This window comes from Dermochelys coriacea, chromosome 2 (assembly GCF_009764565.3).
Source record: "Dermochelys coriacea isolate rDerCor1 chromosome 2, rDerCor1.pri.v4, whole genome shotgun sequence".
Taxonomy (NCBI): domain Eukaryota; kingdom Metazoa; phylum Chordata; order Testudines; family Dermochelyidae; genus Dermochelys; species Dermochelys coriacea.
In genome coordinates this window covers 214,877,598-214,882,754 of record NC_050069.1, presented here as the reverse complement: position 1 = coordinate 214,882,754, position 5,157 = coordinate 214,877,598, and the positions used below count along the sequence as shown (strand labels likewise).

Here is a 5,157-nt window from a genome sequence, read left to right as displayed (position 1 = left end):
CCGGGGGCCCAACCATTCCCCCTCCAGCGGAGGGGGGGGGCAAGGCAAACGCGGCGGCCACCCCTCAGAGCGCACGGAGGTTCGATTTCCGAGCGGAAAGGGCCGCCCGAGCTGAGCGCGGAGGAGGGCCCCGGCTCCGTGCGTGGGGTGGTGGGTCCTGTCGCCTCCATTCCAGTGCTCCCCCCGCGCGTTAGCGGGCCGATGGTACGGCCCAGGCGCGCGGGGAGAACAGCTGGGGCGCTAATGTAGCTCCGTGGCGCTGTTCTTCGCCGCTTCCTTGTGTGCGGCTGCTGCGTGCCGGCGTGTCCCCCTGCGGCCGGGCAGCCCCCCGAGGTAAGGGCGGCGGGGATGTGCTGGCAGAGAGAAGCGTGAGGGGAGGTGGGAGGCACCGCCGCGGGCAGGGGGGTCCGAGCCCGAGCCCGAGCCCGAGCCGCCTGGTCCCTCTGGAGCTGGGGTGGGTTGTTGCGTGGGGTGGTTGTGGGAGCTTTCCCAGGCACGGCAGCCCTCCGGGGGGGGGGGGTGTGGAAATAAATGGCTCAGCCCTGCGCTGCCCCTCGCTACGCGGGCTGTGATGAAGCAGGTGGCTGCTTAGTTGTGTAGTGTCACAAAAAAGAATAGTTTGTGCGGAGCAGTGGGTCGGCTGCTGGGAGCGCTGCAGTTTCAAACAGGGATCCCCGAAACCCCTGGAGTTGAGGGGATCGCAGCCTTTGCATTATAGCAACCGCCCCCACCCAATTGGTAGGTGGATTTCCCGGCTTGGTTGTGTTTTAAAATATGTCTCCTGCATGAATTCTGGGATGTGAGGTCTGTCCCTGGTGGTATTATTTTAAATATATCACTATATAATTTAAAAAAAAAAACCTGCTGAGGTCATTTTTGAGGAGTGCAAATTATAAATTGTGGTGGCAGGTGTCTGCTGACCCGTGGGTCAGTAACACCTTCTGCGGTTTATTTAAAGTACTTTTAACAGACCTCATTTATAATATGTCCAGTTCTATTTTATTTTTATGCTCACAAAGTTAAATAGCTTTCAAGTAGACAGTTTTTTCTCCCCATCAAAACTCAAGGTTCAAGACTTGTGAAAATATGCAGTTGGAAATTTTACTAAATATGCATTTATACTCATTTTATACCTATTTATACCCAACCATCAAAAGGAAATTGCATTGCAGTTATAGAGGATGGATTAAAGGCCCAATGTAAAACTAACAGATCCATGAAATACAACAGAGTCTGTTCAGGATATTGTAGCTTAAAATTCCAGTTGACAGTTTATGTTGAACTACCTAGTAGATGTGAAATGGATTAAATGACTTGTAAAGGGAAAATATAGGTTTGTGCCATTCTGTTGTTTTCCTGATGTATAAGAAGACCTGTACACTACTTATTTCTGCTTTCTCCTTCCCCCATTAGTAATTCAGTCAGGGTGGATTTTAAAAAAACAGTAAAATGAATTTAAAAAAAAAGAAACCTATTTAAAATTAAATTTCAAACTGACAACCTAAGTTAAAGCCAAAACTTATTATAATCTATTAAAATTTAAATTAAATTTAAAAAATTCAGGCAGCATATGTTTGCTGCTAATGTTTTAAAGAATGTCGGCCTACTATGAGGATGGAAGTCATTGGCTAAGCACTGGCTAGAGTGTGTTGAAGTGCTAAACCTGCTGTAGACAACTGTATTCTCTTCTGCAGGTGAACAGAGATGATCATCTTCATTTCAGTTTATTTAGCTAATTCAGTTCAATAACTAGTTCATACAAAGCTTGTTTTCCTCTTCCAGTATGAATAAAAACAAGTAGTTAGAGGATGAGATTTGTAGTTCTAAAATCTTGAAGGATGTGGTGACCAGAAACATTGAGTTCAATCCATTAACTACAGATAATTTCTTTTGTTTAATAAATCAGCTAGTTTTAGATGCAAAACATATTAAACTTTTTTTTCTTGTGTATACAGCACAACATTTAAGGTAGTTTTATTTAACTATATAAAACAATTTATACATGCTGCTTTTGTACATGCATAGGACTTCCCTGAATTAATTCCTGTTTGAATTAGAGCATATTTTTTTGAAAAACATTCAATCCTGATTTAACAATTGCCGGTGTTGGAGAATTCTTCATAACGCTTGGTAAGTTGTTCCAATGGTTTCTTATCCTCACTGTTTAAAAAAATTGTGCCTCATTTTAAGACTGAATTAGTGTAGCTTAAACTTGCAGACAGTGGATCTTGGTATACCTTTGCTAGATCGAAGACACCTTTAATACTGCATTTCTATTCCCTGCGTAGGTACTTATAGACTGTAATCAAGTCACCTTCACCTTTTCTTTAACAAACTAAGTAGACTTTAGTCTTTCACTTTTAGGCATGTTTTCTAATCCTTTAATTCTTGTGGCTCTTCTCTGAAACTTCTCCATTAAAATACTGAAGGAAAAAGTGCTCTTTCTTAAGGATCCAACTCTCCATTCCTCTAACTGTGGGTTCAGAGAGCTTTCAATATGCTTTTCTTAGGCTATGTGTACACTAGAGAGCTTACTGCAGCACAGCTGTACTGATGCAGCTGCGCTTCTGTAAGATCTCTTGTGTAACTGCTCTATGCTGATGGGAGACGCTCTCTTGCCAACATAGCACTGCCCACACCGGGCTTATGGTGTTGTAATTTACGTTGCTTGGGGGTGGGAGTGTGTTTTTTCACACCCCTGAAGGTATGTCTACGCTACGAAATTAGGTTGATTTTATAGAAGTGATTTTTAGAAATCAATTTTATTCAGTCAATTTGTGTATGTCCCCACTAAGCACATTAAGTCGGTGGAGTGCGTCCTCACTACCGTGGCTAGCATTGACTCACAGAGTGGTTCACTGTGGGAAGCTATCCCACAGTCCCCACAGTCTCTGCTGCCCACTGGAATTAAAATTCAAACTGTAGTGCCCTCCTTTCCCATAGCAAGCAATGCTGATTGGGTTTACCATTTAAAAGGAGGGGCTGCGGTTTTGGGGTGGATGTGCTGGCTATTCTCTGGGATGATCCCTTCACCCCTCCTCCCACCATGTGACTATTCTCAGGGATGATTCCTTTTAGCCAAGCACAAACAGCACAGCATGAACAGGGTCCTTTTATTGTTCCCTTACAAAAATTCCCCTTTTTCAACCAGGTGACCATGAATGATATCGCTCTCCTGAGGCTAACACAGAAAGATAAAGACCGAATGTTGCTTGAATGTGACCAAAACTAGGACCATTCGCTGCCATGCTTTGTGTTGCAATGATTCCAAACTATTTGCTCCTGGCTTGGCGTGGTAAAGTGTCCTACTGTGGAGGATGAAATAAGGCAGCCCTCCCCAGAAACCTTCTGCAAAGGCTTTCAGAGTATCTCCAGGAGAGCTTCATGGAGATGTCCCTGGAGGATTCCTGCTCCATCCCCAGACACGTTAACAGACTTTTCCAGTAGCTGTACTGGCTGCGAATGCATCCCAAGTCTTCAGGGCAAATCAAACATTAAACACTATTGCTTTTAAACCCTGTGCTTTAGTTACAAATGTGCACTCACCAGAGGTGCCTTCTCCGCCTTTAGGGTTGGGGATCCTACCTTGGGAGGGTATTGGCTCCAGGGTGATGAAAAGGTCCTGGCTGGCAGGGAGAATGGATTCACTGCTTGCCTGCTGCGCATTCTCCTTCTCTTCCTCCTCCTCCTCCTCCTCTTTCTCATCCACAAAATCCTCCTCCGTGTTGCCTGAGACTCCCCCTAGAATGCCATGCAGCTGATCACAGAAGCGGCATGTATGGGGCTCTGACCCAGCGCGACCGTTTGCCTTCTTTGTCTTTTGGTAGGCTTGCCTGAGTTCCTTGACTTTCACGCGGCACTGCTGTGTATCCTTGTTGTAGCCTCTGTCCATCAGACCCTGTGCAATTTTGGCATATATATTAGCATTTCTTCTTTTTGATCGGAGTTCTGCCTGTACAGATTCTTCTCCCCATACAGCAATCAGATCCAGTGTCTCCCGTTAGCTCCATGCTGGAGCTCATTTGCGATTCTGGGGGGACTACATGGTCACCTGTGCTGCTGAGCTTGCCACGCTGACCAAACAGGAAATGACAGGTTTCAGAGTAGCAGCTGCAAAAAGAAAAGGAGTACTTAACAAATTTATTTGAGCATAAGCTTTCGTGAGCTACATCGTGATCCGATGAAGTGAGCTGTAGCTCACGAAAGCTTATGCTCAAATAAATTTGTTAGTCTCTAAGGTGCCACAAGTACTCCTTTTCTTTTTGCAAACAGGAAATGAAATTCAAAAGTTCCTGGAGCTTTTCCTGTGTACCTGGCTAGTGCATCAGAGTTGAAAGTGCTGACCAGAGCGATCACATTGGAGCACTCTGGGATAGCTCCTGGAGGCCAATAACGTCGATTTAAGTCCACACTACCCCAAATTCGACCCAGCAAGGTCGATTTTAGCGCTACTCCCCTTGCTGGGGAGGAGTACAGAAGTTGATTTTAAGAGCCCTTTAGGTCGATGGAACGGGGTTGCTTGTGTAGACGCATTCATTATAAAATCGACCTAACATGGCTAAATTCGACCTAACTCTGTAGTGTAGACCATGGCATAGTGACGTAAGTTTTGCCGACATAAGCGCCGGTGTGGGCAGTGCTATGTTAGCAGGAGAACGTCTCCAATCAGCATAGAGCAGCTACACAAGATATTACAGAAGCGCCGACATAAGTGGTAGTATTGACATAGCCCTAGTCACCCGAGAAACTTAACGAAAACAGGAAAGTAAAAAGTCTCTTCTTATCTTGAAATTTCTTAAGAAACATCAAGAGAAATTGAGTTTGTGCTCTTTCTTTTGTTTCTTTTATAGGTAATCTTTTAAGAGATTATTTAATCAACCAACTGAATTTTCTTCCATTGGTAGGTGCAAGTCAGATCATTTTATCTGAACATATTTTTGTGGTGTTTAAATCTTACTCCATTGTTTCAGTGGTGTGAATTGCCTCATTGAGTTTCAAAAATCAAAGAAGTCCATAGATGGATAACATATATCTTGTTTTGTTACTCCTGTTATAATAAATATACAAGTGCTTGTGGATTCTGTTTTATTGTACCCATCCATTCCAGATTACCTCTCTTCTGTCCCCTAGTTTTTAATTACTGGGACTGTTTGGATT

General features: G+C 44.2%; 1 protein-coding gene across 1 annotated transcript in view; it reads left to right on the top strand.

Moving 5' to 3' along the window:
• Positions 1–201: 201 nt before the first annotated feature.
• The window catches only part of BZW2 (basic leucine zipper and W2 domains 2), a 73,008-nt gene continuing 68,052 nt past the window's right edge, over positions 202–5,157 (top strand). Inside the window, 1 exon segment of the mRNA XM_043509223.1 lies at positions 202–333. The gene's annotated coding sequence lies outside the window, so the exon portion shown is untranslated.